This window comes from Thunnus thynnus, chromosome 14, assembly GCF_963924715.1.
Source record: "Thunnus thynnus chromosome 14, fThuThy2.1, whole genome shotgun sequence".
In the NCBI taxonomy this organism is placed as follows: Eukaryota; Metazoa; Chordata; class Actinopteri; order Scombriformes; family Scombridae; genus Thunnus; species Thunnus thynnus.
In genome coordinates, this window is record NC_089530.1 from 26,829,745 (window position 1) to 26,849,540 (window position 19,796).

General features: G+C 39.0%; 1 long non-coding RNA gene across 1 annotated transcript in view; it reads left to right on the plus strand.

Moving 5' to 3' along the window:
* The first annotated feature begins 5,345 nt into the window (after positions 1 to 5,345).
* LOC137197377 (uncharacterized) overlaps positions 5,346 to 19,796 on the plus strand; it is a 30,738-nt gene continuing 16,287 nt past the window's right edge. The window contains exons 1-2 of the long non-coding RNA XR_010931410.1: positions 5,346 to 5,630; positions 19,517 to 19,663. This is a non-coding gene — a long non-coding RNA (uncharacterized lncRNA). The remainder of the gene's footprint in view (positions 5,631 to 19,516; positions 19,664 to 19,796) is intronic.

The window sequence follows — 19,796 nt, forward strand, 5'->3', positions numbered from 1 at the left end:
CCCCCCTCCTCCTTCTTTCCCTTCCCCGGATCCTTGATTTCAAATCCGGACATGTCACCTTTGTTCTCAAATAAAAATCCTGTAAGTTTCTAGTGGATATTATAGTTATTCCATGGGAAATTAAAAATACCAGAGTGAGACGGTCACCGTAAACTCAACACGTCTCAGATTATAAATTAGGTTAGTATAGGTATATCATGGGAATGTTATAGAAAATACCAGAGACACACAGTTTAATGCAATTGGAGTTGGCTGAACTCATAAAATAGTATCGATTGCATGATCAGTTACGTTTGAATGACCGAAAAAAAGAGCAAAGTTTAGCCTTCATAAACTCCAATAGCATGTCTGATGAAATAAAGAAAGATTAAAGGACTTTGTGGTTAATCTCGTTAACTTTTTATCACCATATCTGTAAGAGACTTTCAGGTAATCCATAGCAGCTGTGTGCAAAACAATCTCTCATTCTGCGGATTGAGCTCTTTAACACCTATTGATCTCCTGAAGTGTGGGGAAGTTAGATGATTAGCCACTTTTGTTTTCGTTGAGTGCTGCCAGATTTGTGTTCTTGCACTAAACAGTTGCCAGTATTGTTGTCAGGATCATGCCCAGGCGAAGAATCAACAGGATTCAGTTTGAAACTGTGGTCGTGCAGCGCCATCGGCTGGTGATTTATACATCCTACACGTTTGTAATTAAAGTTTTGACCATATGATTGCAGTGTGACAATAACACCCTGACATAATAACATAAAAGTGACATTATTAGGATTGTGGGTTATTGAAGCTTTTAAACAACCCCTCAAATGGAGACACTACCACATAAACCTGCCTATCAGCCTCATTTTCAGTGAATAGTCGCCCTTAAAACAACAATTATTACACAATTTTTACAGTAAATTGCTTACAGTATTTTTGTCTTCAGAAACATTTGGAGATAGTCTGTCTGAGGATTAGTATGTTGGAGTAGGCCTGTAAAGGATCGCATGTTGGAGTCAACTTCAAAGCAGATGATAATACCCAAACTTGTTGTACATGTCATAACTTTTAATATAACATCATTTAAAATACTGCCACCTTGAATTAGGTCAGGTGAGTTAACTCATTTTTTTTAAATAGAAACCTGACAGTGTAATAGTTTCACATTATCTGGCAGCTTCATGGAGTAAGAGGTTTATGTTTCCCTAGATGGACATTTTGTTGTAATTTGAGAATTTTTTTGACATCACTTTAAAGTCATCAAATTCTGAGTTGCAACAGGCATGATGACATTTGTACAAAGTCATGAATGTGTAAATGGTTGTATCCACTGAATACAAACAATCATTTGGGGTCTACACTGGCACCATGTGGTATAAATGTGAAAATTCAGGCTAGTTTTAACTATTAATCTGTATTATTTTAGATGATCAAAAACAGACAGATTGATATGCATTCATGTTCACCATTGCTTGTATCTGCATTTTTTTTTTTTTTGCAAGTGGTAATGTTGTATTTCAGTACAATCTTCAGCTGTAAAATGTGATGTTGACAGTTTTTAAAATAAGGTATAAAGATATTAAGAGCGGGCACTTCAATTTACTGCAGTTTGAAACATCCAGACATTACTTTTTGTGTTGTTAAACCTGTTTTTTGACATTGCCATTCAGTATTTGAAATACAAACATGGAAGATATTATAAAATTATCAAAGAGCATTTCCTTAAGTTGAATTTTCTTTTTCTTTTTAATTGAAGTGAGTACAACTCAGTGGGTATAGTTTTTTTTTTTTTATTTACTTTGTCTGGTTTCTGTCAGTGTGTGTTGTCTTTGTATTCTTACGCTGTCCTAATATTTGCTTTATATTCTGTATGTACTTCATGCAACAGTAACTTCCCTCAGGGTATTGAAGGGTCATTCATCCAAAGCTCCCTTGTGTATATAAACAGTTAATGAGTCCTTGCACACAAAGTCAGCCTCCCATTCATCAACAGTGGAGTAAACATGACAAATTCAGTCTAATTTTTCAGCTTCTCAAGACTGGGAGACAGATATTCATATTATCCTAACAACACAATAATATCCCATGACATAAATGTTGACAAAGTGGCTTCAATAAAAGCCACCTTGTCAAACTAGTAAAATTCATTATATATCGAGGGGTTCCCTAATATACTGAGGGGGACCACAATTTGATGTGCATTTTTAAATATGACTTGTTAATGTGAAACAGCTTGATAAACATTTACAAACAATAATGGCAAAGATAGACAAATACTGTGCGACCAAACAATCAATCAAACAACCCCCCCCAGTCACAAAAAACAAGCTTTCAACTGAGTTCTTGAAAACTTGAAAAGTCCGCTTCCACTCAAAAATGTTTAAAAGCTTATTGTGACTTGACTTATGATGTTTGAGCTCCACATGTGCAGAATGACAGATGTGAAGAGTTTGACACTATTGGCTGTTTTCACATTCATGAGCTGAAGGAGGAAAGTGTCTCTGTGCTTAAATCTGAGTTTAAGATGTATACGTATGAGTGTGATTTTATGACATCGCAACTCGTTTGGAGGCAAGTCTTGGTCCAATTATGCAATTTACACAAGTGTGATGCGGAAACCTGAAACCTCCAGTGCACATGCACATTGAATGGACTTTTTTAGTGAAATAGAGACACATCGAATGTAGCAGTTAAAGGTGCAGTGTGTAGAATTTAGAGGCATCTAGCGGACTGAACTTGGCAGAAATGGAATATAATATTCATAAGTTTGTTTTAATTAGTGTATAATCTCATGAAAATAAGAATTGTTGTGTTTTCGTTACCTTAGAATGAGCCCTTTATATCTACATAAGGAGCGGGTCCTCTTCCACAGAGGCCACCATGTTGCACCGCCATGTTTCTACAGTAGCTGGTAGGGGGGCTAGAACGATTCGAAGGGCCTGTGACTGACAGGGGTCCTAAAAAAATATTAGAATAGCAAGTACATTTTTTTCAATATTAAATTACTAACCTATCATCATTAATGGAATATTTTATTTACAATGTATTGATAAAACGAATGGTTTCTTTTTCTTTTCTTGTTTTTGGCAAAAAGTAAACATCCAGAGAGCCTCTGTATTGCCCACCGCCCCCCTGTATTTATATGAAATGGTTTGGTCCTGCCCCCAAACCAGGTGGTACTTGCTAGTAGTGAACTGCAGTGAGGAGTGCTGGTGGAGCATCATGTCTCAGCTTCCTACAGAAAAATCTGGCTTCCAAAAATAAAAAGAAAAAAAAAAGAAAGACAGGAGAGGTGAAGGACAGGGTGACAGTGTGTCACCCAATATTTCACAAAGAAAGGTGGGTGTAGTCTGTGAGTGGTGGAAATGACCTTGTTAGCTTAGTCCACAGTGAAAGAGGATACTTTTGCTCCCCTAACATTAGCTATTTAATATCTTCACAGAAAATTCAGAGTTTTTACATTTCGCTCCCCTTTTAGCTGACATTTAATCAATGCAGACAAAGTTTTAGCAAGCTATTCAATCAGTTGTCTCTGCCTGGTGCCAGACGCAACAGATGCAGCCTCAGGCTCAGCAACCCTGTCTCACCCCCGTACCCCTACCAATGAACCAGCCCTGCTCCCAACTGAAGGAGGTGAGCAGCATTGTGTTGAATGTGTCAATATGTCAGTTGGCATGGTTGCAGGGGATCCGTGGGAATTTCTTTTTTTATTATTATGAAAAAATAAAGATGATTAAACCCTTTTCAATGATAAGAATTCAAACACTGTATTTTTCCACATAATGATCAGTATATGAAACAAAAACAGCCAATAGTCTGTATTGGATGCTGGACAGTTTGAAGCATTGAGTGACTCAGTCTGCACTAAAGTGACAGCCAATGTTAAAATAATACCTTCAAGTCATGTGCAAGCAGCAACCTCCAGGGCTGAAAAATGAAGCCAATGCGGAAGTGCTAATAACTGCAGTTCCTTGAATGGCTACTTGAGGCTGGCTCCAAAAGTGAGTCAATCCCCTTAGACCCCCATGTTAAAATGCCCAACTTTACAGCAGAAATAAACATATTTACTGCTTGGTATAAAATACAGTTTTGGTCTCTATTGTCCTTTCTCCTTTCATGACAACTGAACGTGGCCGCTTTGAGTGACCAGGCTTCATTCGGCCCACTTCAGCTCCACCACTTGGCCCATTTTGGATTAGCTGGGAGTAAAGCGGAGTCAGGCACCGCCAAGATGGTGATGGCTGGAGCCGCCCACTTTGAGCTTCAAAACTGCTCTTCAGAAACCAATAAGTGATGTAACAGGGGCTACGTCTATATTTTTTACAGTCTATGGTCATATGGCCAAGGTATATCTATGCTTGTTCTAAGTTGTTCAGTAATTTTAGAATTTTCCATTCAAATGTATGCAGAATGTTGCCTGCATGTCTGCACAGTATTATATTTTCACTGCTCACTGTCAGTAAATATTGTACAGTAAGTATTTGACTACAAGAGAGTTGCAAGCCTGCAAAGAGTTATTTAAAGCTTTGAATGGGTCGATTGGGTTCTGGAGGTGTGGTTACAGCAGTTGCACAGGGTTGGTGTGGCCTGTGGGAGTGGGTGGGGGGTTGGTGGGGTGGCCTGATGTGATATGTTTTCATGGGGCCCAGAATCTCTGGCTGTGCCCCTGGTTAAAGATATTTGCATATGATATTGCATACAGTACACACTTTACACACTTTAGATGTTTAGACTCTTATCCATAATGCAATACCATCTGGGAGGTGTCTAATAAGTCCCAAAAAATTCATTCTGCAGCATGACAACGACCCCTAACATGCAGCCAGAGTCATCGAGAAGAACAAAGAGTACTGCAACAGATGGTTTGGCCCCCACAGAGCCCTAATCTCGACATCATCTAATCAGTCTGGGATTACATGAAGAGACAGAAGCAACTGAGACACCCTGAATTCACAGAGGAACTGTGGCAACTTCTTCAAGATGCAGGAACAACCAACCTGCCAAGTACCTTGAAAAACTTTGTGCAGGTGTAACGAGGAGAACTGGTGCTGCTGTTTTAAAGGCAAATTGTGCTCACACCAAATATTGATTTCATTTAGGTTTCTTCTGTTTACTGAACTTTGTACAAAGTTAATAGATAAAAAATTATAGCATCATTTTTACTTTTACTTTTAGTGCCTAAAACCTTTGCACAGTACTGCATATTCTGGATTCTTAATGAGGGAGAAGGGGTAGATGTGCTTAGGAGGTTAATTAGACTTTTTTTTTTTTAAAAAGAAAAAAAAGAAAAAGAAAAACCATTGCAGGCACGAACTGTCTTCAGGGCAGAGTATTTTCATATGCCTGGAGGGGAGAGTCTACAGCCTTTATAACCTCAAGTCCCTCCCACAGGCTTAATTATTAGAGGAAGTAAATACAAGCAGATTTATTTTCAGAAAATTTAACAGTGAAAGTGTAATGAGTCACCTCAACGCTATTTGTATGGTCAGCTAACTTTACAGACGTTGAAATAAAAAAAGATTTATATGTATATATATACATATATAAATAATAAAAAAAACGCATTAAGGTCAGGTGACCAAGCTGATTGTGTGCACGCGCAACATATCTTACGTCATGGTTTCGTCAACAACAACAACAGTTGAACAGAAAGTGAGTCAAACGTTTGTACATTTTTTAAAATGTATTTTTGTGGCAGGGGTTGTAGACGGTGTATGAAGGTACTGTTAAATTTTAAAAATGTAGTAAACTGGGATATTATATAACCTGTTTTGTGTATTTTGACCGTATAATAGTCTAATTTGCGTACAAATACTTGTGTTTTAGTGATGTAGCTAATCGTTAGTGGCTGGCGGTTAGTTAGCTTTGGGAGGTTGGAAAACTAGCTACTAGCTAGAGAGCTAACTTTTAGACTAGCTACAGGGAAGTTTACATTTGGAGTTCAGTCAACAGAAGGTAAGATAGTTCCCTTTTTAATCAGTCATCTCCAGCATTAACTTAAAGCCACATAGGCTACAGTTAGTGCTGAAATGACTTATTTCGATGAGTCCATCGACAGAAAATTAATCAATAATTGTAATTTTCTATTCTGCTGTTAGCAGCTTCTCAGTTTTATATCACTGTAAATTGAATTTATTTGAGATTTAGGCCTTTTGGTTGGACACAACAAATTGAAATTGAAGGCATAACTTTGGGCTCTGGGAAATTGTGATGGATATAACCTAAAAGATAAATGAATGAATTGTACAAGTAATCAGCAGATAAACTGTTAAGGAAAATAACTGTCAGTTGCTGCCTCATAAACAGTAACCTATATTTTTTGTAAGATGTGTTGACTTTGTTGGTGCTCGGCTGTAACACAGGCCAGAAGTATTAGAGCTGTTTTCTCACTGCACTGCTGTTTCATGAACTACCTGTTGTATCCTGGTTTGGTGTTGGTCTGTATTTGCTGTTTTGTCTGTCACTTATGTGGGAACTGGACTTTCATAAGCTGCATAACTCTCTGCAGTATTCTGACGTGTAATTGCTGAGGCTGCTTTGAAATATATGAAGCGTTAAACATCGGCTCCCTGTTGTGCTGTTCAAAGGGTATAAATTATCATAGCCATTGTGGACAAATGATAAGGGTTGTGCAGTGTTTAGCATGACTTCATAATGTACGTGTTTATAGTTAGATGTACATTTCTGAGCTTGCTGTTGGAGTGCTAGAGTCTACATACTTAAGATAAGATTGGTCTATATTTGTATCACTTACTTGGCAGAATAACATTAGGACTGCATTCTTATCAGCATTGCATTAAAAGAAAACAACTGTAACTTGGTTTGGTTTGGGACTTTATTGGGCTTTTTCAAAGCAGATATTTTAACTTGTAGGAATAGCAGGAAAAGTACAGGTGATGCTAATAACTTTAACCGAAGCAGCTAAATGGAATTCAACCCCAATTAATTTTATTATTCACACCTGTGCTTTTTTCCTATGCAACTATAAAGGTGTGGAAGGTGGGCTATCATCTCTGTCTCTCGCTCTCTTGTACTCGTGTCACTTTCTCCTTTTCAAGTAATTTTCACTCTTCAGTCCAGTCTTTTTGCTGTGGCTGCTTTGAATAATATGCTGTGTTGAGGTTAGTTTTTTAAATCGTCGAAGTGCAACTCCATATTAGATATAGTGTGGAGGAAAAGCATTGCTGCTCTGACCTCTATGGGTTGAAACATTTGTTGCACTTGAGACTCCCTCTCCTTCGTGTGGAGGGGTTCACATGAATATCTGCTACTCCCAAGATCCTTAGCAACTCAGTGGCAGTGTGGGGTTGTAGTGGTAAGGAGGCCTTTCCAAATTAGGAGAAAATGGGGTGAAAATCTGCAAAGACAAATTGATACAACATAAAAAATGGTAGGCGTCCTCAACACATATCAGATCTTTTGGTCATAGGCTTGACTCTTCCTACATCCTTCACAATGTTTTCTTTTGTCCTTCCAGCAGCAGCCTAGTCACAACAGTAAATACACATAGAAGTCGTAAAGGGGCTCAATTCGTCTCTAATTCAAACCACACCGCCCTGTGCTCCCCCCTCATAGAGACCCCTCCAGAGTATCACAAAACATTCATCAGCCTTGACTCCCTGACCTCTCTGCATCCCACCCCACCCCCCCAATCACAATCAAACCAGACAGCGTCTCTCTGTCTGTAACTTTTGTACACGTACATAAAAGCCTCCTTTCCCTTCAAGAGTGCTTACACCCCCAAAGCAAGCCTCTGTACCCACACTCCCTGTTAAAAACCAACACAACACACTAATGACCCCACCAACATACACATACCCCTCCAACCCCTCCTTCTTCCTCCCTCTACCCCCTTTCACAACACTCCTCATCCAGGTGATAAATGAGGTTGCCCCAGTGTGTGGTATCAGGTCAAAGGTCGACCTAACAGTTCTTGTGGGGTTTTGAGGGCAAATGGAAGTCACTGGGCCGTGGGTTAGCAGTCTGGTCAAACTCCCGCTTTGCTTCCCAGCATCACCACCACAACTCCAACAGAGGGAGACAGAGACTCACTATACGGCTCACATCTTTCCAGATGAAAATGGTAGAATTAAAGATGATATGATGGAGTTCCTTTTGTTTCCAAGAAAAAAATCATTATTGTGATAAATTGCAGATTTTGAAAATGTCACATTTCATTTCAGAAACTTCTCTCTTTTGATATATTGTAACTAAAACATATTTCATAGTATCCAACAAAAAACAAATTTCTTGGTAAATGTTAAACTTTTAAGGCTCACTAGTCTGCCAATACAGAACAATTCCAACAAATATCAGTAGATTACTGGACGATCTGAAGCCGAAACAATTGGTTTATTAACCAATCTGTCAGTTGCCTAAAATTATAACTTCTTGGTCATTTTTCAAGGAAAAATACCAGACATTTCCAAGTACCAGCTTCTCAGTTGTGAGGATTGGCTGTTTATCTTTATCATTTTGGGGTTTTAGACTCTTGGATTGGATGAAAGAAGCTACTTTTTAGACTCCAACTGGGGTTTTATGAAACTTTAATTGACATTTTTCACAATTTCTGACATTTTAATAGGTGGTTAACTGATTAATTGAGATAATAATTGGCAGATAAGTTGATAATGAAAATAATATTTAGTTGCAGCCCTACTTCCCATCACATAAAACATCCACTTGGCAACATGGTGCATTTTTCCGGTGTTCACCTCTGAATATCCTGAAAATGAACTTACCAATGGTTTATTATAATATGCTAACATTTCACTCTGGATTAATTCACCATATACCAAAAAGATATTGTGTGGTTTTCACTGTCTTTTTCTGCCTTTGAACAGTCCCTTTCTTTGTTATTTACACCCCATCGTCTCTAAGCAAACAAGCTCCATCTGACAGCAGACATAACAAAACACTACAGAGACAGAGTGGGTGTAATTTGTCTATTATCCATGAATGTGCTAAGAAAAGCCAGATGATTTTAACACAAACATTTCAGACATACTCTATGTGCAAAATGTTTCCTTTCACCTGGTTAAAATATTGTAAGGGAGTGATGCTTTTCCTCGGAAATGTGGTGGTTCAAAAGTATAACGAATCACGTGTGCTGATGTGTCAAAATTATAATTCAGTATGTAAACTGTACTTGAGTAGATGTACTGTGTTAGTTTAAACTCTATGCTATAATGTTTGTTTTCATCATGCTAGCTGCCTGAGTGTTCCTCCATTGGTGGCTTGTCAAAAGCCAGGTTTGGCATTAAGTCAATAGATTAACAGAGAATTAATCAGCAAATGTTTTGATAATTGATTAGTTGTTTATTCATTTTAATGGTTCCAGCTTGGTTCCATGTGAGGATTTTCTGGCTGGATTACAGTAAATTTAATATCTTTTGATTTTGGACCATTCAAAATTTCTGGTGTGATTGTGTGTATTTAACATGGGCGGTATGCACTGTACAGTATATACATGTGAGAGTGGGTGTGCATTTTGATAGTACTGAAAGCTTTTGGATGCCACATAGGACATGAGTGGGGTGCTTGTGTTTTTAGTATTTTAATTTTTCCGCTTAAGAAGATTTCATGTCATTAAAAGTGCCAGTTTGTGTGTGTTGTGCAATTTGAAGACATAACCTTGAGGAGGATTTTTTTTCAGCAGTGGTGCTGTTGTGTGCGCACGGAGCCTTCAATGCCAGGACCTGTATTTGCACACACCGGCAGTGGAATAACCTAAAACTACCTTAAAATTGTTCCAGATATGTTTATCCATGTCCACAGAATCATGTGTGTGTGTTAATTTACAGGAGCATTTGACGCCAGAAGGTTCAGATAAGTGTCATTGTAATAAATGTCAAAAAATGAAATGTCACAGCACAGTCGAGGTTCTCCCCCAACAAAATTTGATGTTATTGGACTAAAAACTATGCATTTTCACATCCTTTTGGACTATTATCATTACAATATTTATTAAAAAAACAACAGGTTGTAGTTTGTCACAGTACACACAGACATTGGCAAGAAGAAAAGTGAAAGAAATATGCTCACTGATGACGTTAGCACTATGTCCTGAAGTAATCCTAATTGAGAGCAGGATTAGAATTGATTTATATTTTAAATACAACTAAATATTGTTTTTAGAGCAGCAACAGTAATGTTTACAACAGCAAAGTCACTCTATAACCTCAATAATATCTCACTGGAAACAAATCTAAAATGTCAGTAAAATAAATAATATTCCTGACATCAAAATACTGAGTGAGGTTTAGAAAGAATGAAGAGCACAGACATCAGTCACTGTCAGTCCTTTCCTGTCCTCTGTCCTCCTCCCTGTGCTGCTGATGTGATTTACTGCTGCAGGTACAGCTGGTAGAGAGAGGGGAGCTGCCGTCTCAGCCAGTAGCTAAGTTAACAGGAATTTTACTAGTTTTTAGTATATTTGGCAAACTAAGCTAAACATTTACAGCAGCCACATACTAGGGCTGTCACTTTTTTATTCGAAATTCAAACTTTTGTTTGAATGTGGAGAAAAATGAAATATTCAAACAGTAATGACCTGTTCCAATTCAGACTTTGCAGTCTATGAATGCAACAGACCGTTTGAAGTGGTTGTGCTTGTGATCCAGCAGAGAGTGTCCTTAAAATTCACCATCAGCTTGACCTATCGCTCTTTGACATATCAGTAAACTAAGCTAATGGAGGCGGACACTAGTGAATAAATCTGTGCTGATGAGTGTGTGGAAGCACTTTGGTGCAACGCCGTAGGTGGCAATATTAACAACAAAAGATCAGGCTGTTTGTCAAGTTTGTAAAAAGCAGCTGACTTACTCTACAACAACAACAAATCTGAGGACTCATCAGCCAGGTAACCACAGACGTGAGTCAGTGAAGGGATCAAACGAGCAGAGCAACCTCAAATCTACAGCCTGGTCTGACATGGTGCAATCTCAACACACATAGTGAAGCTGTATGACACCACACAGGAAAATAGCTCTACAACACACAGCTTTCATTTTAACTTGTTTATAGAACTTCACTATTAGCTTAACGAGTGCACTGTGGTCGATCGTTTCAGGAAGTGACTCAGTTCTGTTCGTTCACCCAAAGGATTCGTTCTTTTGAACAAATTGTTGGCGAACAACACAACACTAGACAGAGAGCAGAGGAGCAGAGGACGGAGAGCAGAGGCTGCTGTGTGACCATACATGATGCCAGTTCCCGTTCTCTCCCCACTAGCTCCAGTCAGCTGCTGGAAGTGGAGAAGGTGTACATGGTTTGCGTTTGTCATGCTTATTATGTACAAATGAAATTTCAGCAGTGGCACTGCACCCTGTTGAAATCTAAGGAAACACTGCTTGAGCTCTAGGATAGGTGATGGGCATTTTTTTTTTTTTACTATTTTCTGATGTTTTATAAACAAAATGATCAGTCAATAGATAAATAACTGGCAGATTAACTGATAATGAAAATAATCATCTCTTGCTGTACCTTTAACCAGGATATGTTTGCTTAAACCAAACTATTTGGACAGCAGGTCAGAAAATGCTTATATGCGTCATTTTGGAAGGTGTGTGTGTGTGTGTGTGTGTGTGAGTGTGTGTGTGTGTGTGTGTGTGAGTGTGAGGTCAGCGTTGGGGTCATCAGTGTTTAGTCTGTGGGTTTCTCCAGAGTGGAGACTCCAGTTTACTGTTCACATCGCCGAGATTTATAGCTATACCTTCTCAACTAGGACCTTTTTAGTGATGTCTAAACACAGACGCACGCACACACACACACACACACACACATACGGTAAACACAAGTACATACACTCCAATGTTCAATATTAATCCTTCCTGTGTAATCAAAATAAAGACACAAGCACACCATAACATACAAGAGCCATGTGTTGAATTTTAAACACAAATACATCATTGTGAATTGATTTCGTTACGTTAGTGTAAATATAACTTTAAACAACTACACACACTTGACAATCATAGTGAGCAATACATCAGCTTTATTGTCAAATATGATATTGACACAACATCAAAATACTAACACAAGTACGTCATATCATACTCATATGTATACCAAACACGTCTTGCTTGACCCCCAAAAGCTAGCAGCACTATCAAAATACACACTCACACTCACACACAGCTTGGCCTCCATGGCTCCAGCAGGCGTAGTAATGGTTCTGGGAGCCAGACTCTGTCTCCGTCGCCAGGCCCCGGCTCCAGCCCCTGCGTGTGCGACAGCAATTTCCTAAAGAATCCACAGCAAGCGCAACACTTCTCCTTTTATTTTTACAAAAACACCACTGACCCCCCCCACCCCCACCCCCCACCCACCCGCCCCACCATCACCCCCCACCCCACCCGCCCCGCCACCACCACACAGACGCACATACACACAACCACTTCTGAGAAACACAGAGCAGTCACTTGCAATTACAACTCATCCAAGAGTATGATATACAGTCCTGTCAAATAGCCAGCAGGCCCACAAGGGAGGCAAATGGTCATTTTTTCCACATTTGATCATACACAGTCTGTCTATCTCTGCCTTGTTTTCAGACACACTTATACACAGCACAGATAGACAGACTCAAAATACACCTATATTTCATTTTTTAAATTAAATTCAAGAGCACAATTGGTTGATCTTAATGAAACATCCAGATTTTACTATTAAACTCTCAAGTTCTGTTATAAACCACATTTGGCTCAATTTCTTCCTTAGTCCAGCTCACTGGTTCCCAACCTTTTTGGCTTCAGCCCCCCCTAAAATAACGCTGTGTCGACAATTCAACCAAAATGTCATTCCCTTCTCAGTTTGTTTTATTTGAATAATTTTTAGAAGCCTGAAGAGGTAAAATTTATCCATTAAGTCACCAGAAAAAAGCCACAATTAGAAGAAAGTCTTCCATATTTCTTCCAACTTTCCTATCCTGATAATCCTAGTCTTGAATCCCTTGCCCTAAATCATGCACTTTTGGAGTTCAGGAGAGGTTACAATACATTTTTTTCCCCCCATCATGGTTTATCGAATCAAATGGAGGCAGACACAGGGTTGAAAATATGTGTACTCATAATATTTGCATCGTGATAACAATATAAACAAACACTTAAGGAGATCTTGTCATTGAAAAAATTTTATTCAAATGGTTTTGCATGTTGCTGCACTGTCAATCCTAAGGGCCCAAACGGTATTAAAGCAGTTTTCAAAAATGATAAACAATTGCTGATTGCTTATCTACACTGATGGAAAGCATCATCACATGTAGGCTATCATGTAACACACATCAGAAGGCCCAAACATTTGCAATTATTCATGACAGATCTGACATAAACAGCTTATCATCTCTGTCTAAAGCTTGCAGTAAACAAATCCACTGGTGATCAACCAACCTGACTTAATCTCCCACTTAGATTTCCAAACAAACCCAGTCTGACACACGGACCTGCATGTACAAACACACACACACACACACACATAAACACACACACACGCACAAACGCTTCACAGATCTTAAGTTTGAGTCCGTCAGCAGAGAACAAGCAGAAGTTTATGAGATTAGATGTTTGGCATCAACTATCAAAGCGAGCAACAGCAGAAACACTGTTCCTTAAAAAGGGATCTGTGTGTTTCTATGCATGCGTGTATGTCGGGTGTCAGCGGGTGGGGGGGGGGGTGGGGGGGTGTGTGTGTGGCCCCATCTAAACAAGCCCCAACAGCCCCTTTGTTGGCGAGCTGCTCCAGGAGAGCGTGTTGATGGAACCGCATCGATGTTCGGATTAGGGCATGCCTCCGTGATCAAGTGCTCAAACACTAGATAAGAGCGACAGAAACACCCTTTAATCCTGGCTAACCCCTCTCTAAATAGGATAGGATGCTACCCGGCTCACTGGCAGGGGAGGAGGGCTTTGAAGAGCAGCTCAAAGTTTAGCTTCGATCTGGTATGGACACTATGATTTATTTTATTCTTAATAGCAGAAAGGAGATAGTGTATGTATTTTAAATGACTGCTTGAGTATTAGATATGAAACATACAATAGCAGAAATATCTCCACAGAGATAATCAAGCGATGCTCTTAATGGTCTAATCAGCTTTTTGTGATCAGTTCTGGTCCATAAAGACGATCCAAAATCTTGCTGTGTTTTTTAAAACTTAATGTCAGAGGAATAAATAGCCTATTTTTAAGCATTTCACACCTTTCCTGGTAGTTTTCTTCTATTTATTTTGGCATAAACTTTATGTCGAGTAAGTTAGTCATTGTTGTTGCGTTTCTCCACTGTATTTCACTGATCTTTCTTTTAAGAATTAAGAGAATTATAAACAAATTAAAATGACCTTCAGCCATAATATGTAACAGTCATTGTTACATCTTACTCCTGTCTCTCCACAAATCAGGACAACTGTGGAGATGGACCCATTATGAGCTGCTCTGATGTCTGTTGGATGGACAAGTTTGTTTGAACCTTTTTTTTTTAACCACTAAGTAACACTGGCATATAAAGTTGTTGTGGCAACATGTTAGGAAACATTTGGGGTCTACATTGACATTAATTTGGAGTGTTAGTAGCCGTTAGTCCAATATTTATCTGTGGTTTGCTCTCCACCAACTCCTGAGAGAAATATCTGTATTTTTAGCAGCTGCATTCTCCTTTATCTTCACTAACTGGTTGCTAACTTCGTCTGTCTGCTGTTTGGTGGTGGGGAGGTGGTGTACAGCCAGTTTATCAGAGCTTTTTCACTGGAAAAAAGCAGCCGACAACCAACCAATCAATCAATGATGACCATGTGACCGTGACAGAACAAACAGTATTCACTTTATTAGACATATATGACAGTTTCACATCAGGATAAATCGGCTTAAATGTAGCTTCAAAAAGTTTTTCCAGGTGTTTTCATCCCTTTGGTCATTCCCATAATCATCTTTCAAAAATCTCTCGGACCGATGACCATCTAGCACTTTTAAAACTACTACTTTTTCTTTTCAGCATAGGTGAGAAATGACAATATAGAGACCTACACCTGGTTAAAGGTATTGATGTGTGTGCCAGGGATTTTTTTTTCTTCCTTCCAGGAGAAAAGAAATGACCAATAAAAAAAAAAAAAAAAAAAAAAAAGAAACTCTTCATCCATTCACAAGTTTAGGTCCCTTTTTCTCTCTCTCTCTCCATTTTCATTTTCACCCCTAGTTTCGCACAATTGTGCCACAAAACTGTTGAAATTGGATGTTAAAATACCTTTACTTTAGCAACCTGTCAGCTTCAGGGCAGGCTGACGTGTGAAAAGGTAATACAAGCTAGGCTTTTATTCTCACTTAGGAACCCCCCCTCCTCTTCCTCATTGCTACGATGACTGCACCAAATTCACACTATCCTTCTCCAAACCATCCTAAACCAAGGAAGACCACAACCCAACTGTTTTAACACCTCATTAGAGAAAAAAATCCTGCTGGTAGTTTTTATTGATAACACTCAAGTAAGGTGATTTTTCCTTATTTTTCTGGTAGCCAGAATGACAGGAAGAACAGGGAGTAGAAAATATGAAATCTGATAAATGTAATGCCCCGTGGCATCACATCTACTGAAAGGAATCAAACTAACAGTAACACCTTACTAAGTTATTGATTACAATAACCCTGCAATAAATATTTAATTAATTTTCTGTCAATCGACTTATCAATTAATCAGCAACATTCTCTTGTTCAAACTTCTCCAGTGTGAGGATTTCCTGCTTTTCTTTGTTTTTTATATCATTGTAAATTGAATATTTTGGGGGTTTTGGACTGTTGGTTGGACAAAATGCGCAAAGCTTCATGATGGACTGAAGGATATTTTTCAGTATTTTTTTGACATTTTATAAACTAAACATTGAATTGATTAATTAAGGAAAGAATTGGCAGATTAATCAAACCTTTTTTTTCCTGACCTTTTATAGCCTTTCTATCTGTGGAAGCAGATGCTGCCAGTCATTTCATTGACGGTTAGGCAGTAGTTCTGCCCCTCTGCCCTTTTTTACTTTTTCTACTACTATAACTAGTGAGGTTTGACCGTGTCAAACTTTTGCTCCTTTTTGGAGGATGCAGAGCAAGTAGTTACAGTTATGGTGATACCTGTCTATACATGCCCAATTGCAGCTGCTACAGTTTTCATTTTCCAGTCTGAAAGAGCCTTAAAGACTTAACACCACATAACAGTGTTGTTTTTGCTGGCCTCCAGTGGTTTAATTTCTCACCCTGTTGCAGTGATGTACAGGTGTACTCCAGGACCCTGTGACATCATGGTTAGGTGTGGTTACATGTGCAAAAAAACCACATTTCTGACCACAGTTTCAGTCCAAGTAGCACAGATTAGGATGAAGATGTGTCAGATTGAGATTTAAGTGTGTAAATTAGAGGAACATACAAACGAGACGTAAAAGGGAAGGATCTATAGGAAAATAACAGAAAGACCCAGAGTTCCTGATATGTTTTAAAATCAGTCTGGCTGGTATGGACTGCAAAAATAGGGAGCAGTCAAATTTCCTTGAGCAAAGGAAGGCAAATGTTCACTCTACGTTGGGTCTGAACATCTTAAAAGGTGGCCAGGTATGCGTAGTAGGGTAAACCCTCCTTTGTATTGTAGAGGCAGTCGTGGTCTTTCACTCAGAGAAGCTAGCTTGTAACTGTTGCTGGTTTGATCTCCAAACCAGACAGATACATATGTGTGGGATCATTATCACCACTGAGGGGCCTTCAACCCCCGGCTGCTCCAGTCATCACATCAGTCTGTAGTTGTACTTCCAGGACAGCATTGCCCTCAATTAGTAGTGTGTAACAGCGCACAGTTTACCAATTTTAGGGGTGCTAGTTAACACTGAGTGTGGTAACGTCCACTAGAGGTGTGTCGGTTCTTACCAGTCCAGCCTTAACAACACCGACAATGATTTTTCGTAGATACATCTTCTCCTTTCTAAACTCGTGGACTTGAAACACTCAATTAGGATGACATGAGCTGTTGACAAGAAATACGGCAAGTCATTACATCTCAAACATGACAACCCCCGAGCGCCCCTACAAACAAGGATTGTTAATTCCTGTGCCTAGATTAAAAACACCTGTTAAACAAGACAATTATTCTGTTCAGTCCAATGGGGAGCGGCACGTTAATCATACATGCATCCTCCTGTGTTAAAAGGCAACCTGATATTCCCCCACAGAATTCTCACTGATTAACTCGATACTCCTGACTGTTTAAAATTCATCCCACCAATGAACGAGAAACTGATCTCCTGTGTGTGTGTGTGTGTGTGTGTATATGTGTGTGTGTGTGTGTGTGTGTGTGTGTGTGTGTGTGTGTGTGTGTGTGTGTGTAGAATTGCGTTCTTTCCCCAAGATCCTGGAAAGTGTATGCATAAAATATCCCAGTCCCTAGCGTCAGCACAATTAGCTGTTAAATAAAATGCCTACTCCACAATGCTTTTGCAACATTTTAATTAGACAAACCAGCTGAATTGAAGGCCCGTTTTAGTAAAATAAACAGCCCTGTTTGCCAAGAAAAAGCTCCCTGGAGGGAAAGACACTAAGTGAGGTTGCTTGGGGCAGGAAATGGAGAGATAGCAGCAGTTTACCCGAGGAGATAAAAGGTATTTGTTTCTTTGAAAAAGAGAAAATGTCTGAACGCTTCTATTAGCCGCCGAAGTACCTGTTCCGTCTTTGTGCCAGGTGTCTGTAGCTACTGTACTCAGAAATAAATAATTCTGGTTGTGTTAGTGTACTTTTGGATACTTGTTTTTTTTTTATCACATTATAAGCTACTGAGAAATAATGAGACTTAACAAATATACGAGAAAGATGTTTCAAGGAAGGCTCTGAAAATATCTTTTTTTCTGTAATCCTAGGAAAGATTTGTATATATGGTCAGCTAATTGTATTTAGTTTACTATGTATTGATTTTACTGTGTTTTTTTTACATGTAAGCAGCTACAAAGACGTCTTCCATAAAGGTTGAATTGCTGAAGTCACTCTGAAATGCCTGTATGTTTGGAGCTGAAAAACATTTAATAGAGAATGTGGAGAGTAATTAATTGCAATTATACATTATGTTATGAGCACTGTATGAAATAAGTATTTGTGCTTTCACTTATGTGGATTTTTTTTTTTAATGTATTCAGCTACTTTTGGAAAGGCAGGTTGAGTCAACAGTAGTTTCCTAAAGTTCTGCAATCACAGTCTGTCTATCTTAAAACTATACTCACATGCCCAAACAGTTTTTGGTCTCTGTAATCTCTGACTGTCCACTGTCCATAAAGAGATCCCAATGTAAGAGATGGGGGACAAGATCCACAGACCGTGTTCCACCGTCACTGAACAGAGAAGTAATGGAGGTCGAAGGGGAATTACGATAGATACAAGATTACAAGATTTAATTTCACACCTCAGGTAACGGTTATGTTATTGGTGCTTGCTGTTTAGATTCCCCCCCCCCCCCCATTCCTCCTCTTCCTCAGTGCCTCTCCATGTGTTGTTCAACTATGTCACTGTGGCAAAAGGAGGAATAAAATGTATTTTCTTTGTCTTTATCTTAAATTTCAGCCAGTCAATTTTACATGATTCAGAAGAAATAAAAGTTTTGCCATTAATTGACAGTGATCTTCATTGGAAGAGATGCACTGTTTTTCACACCTGTTCCAAATACCAGTCATATCACTTGCTTCTTGTCTCATCCTTTATTTAACCTCTTACACTTCCATTTAAAACATGTCCTATCACTATTCTCCATCTCTTGTCAACTATTCTCACTCCTCTGCTCCATAGAGAGCTTCTCTTCTTAATGTTTTCTGTCAATGACTTTCTGCCTCTCTTTCACATTCACATCTCTGTCTTTTTCCAGACTTTCCCTTGAAGTGACAACTGGCATACTGTCATATCTGTAATCACGTTGTCTGCGCCATTTTCAAACATTGTCAATCGTTTCGTTCCGTAGAGGCCTTGAGGCGGGAAATATGTTAGAGCTCCAAGAAGCAAACAAGAGTATTGTCAACACTTACAATACCGAGGGCATATTTGACTGAGGTGTGTGTGTGTGTGTGTGTTGGTGGGTTGCAGAAATACAGTGTATTTGTTTAAATATATTTATTTGTAATTTCAGATTGTCATTGATGTCACTGATGTCTGTATTCCCCCTTGAGGTTGACGATGTGTGTTTGTATGCTTGCATGGCAAATAAGCTGAATGGGAAGCAAGTAATTCCTGCTTTTTCACCCATGACCTGACCTGATGAATGCTGAGAGATCCAAACATGTGTCAGACATTGTGGATAAGAACATTAATAAGGCTCAGTGGACTTCAGAAAGTGTTGTTTTAGCTTCATGATGAACACATGGTCTCTGATAATCACTACGGTGGCCACTAATGCTGCTTGAGCAAAACTCTGAAACTGTTCCTGCTCCAGCGTTAACAATCCTTACTCCTCTGATCACACAGCTCGTAACATGAGACTGAAAAATGCACTAAACTTAATGCATATCGACCACCATGATGGTGACTGTCTTATACTCTCCATTGCAGAGAATTGAGTTCACAGTATGTCCACTGGGGGGGAGTATAACCCCAGTGCTAAGCCACTGGTGAGCCAACAAGAACTCCCCCTGGATGTCCTCAAGTTTCATGTTGCCCTCTGAGGGACGGAGTGGAGGGGAAAGCTGCTTCCATCAAGTACACCAACCTCTGAATTTGTGATATGAAGGTTCCTCACTTTTTCTGAATGACAGAAATCTTTTCAAAATAGGTTAAAACTAATCACAGTATCAGAGTTTTTACATTAATTCAACAAAATAAAACACATTAT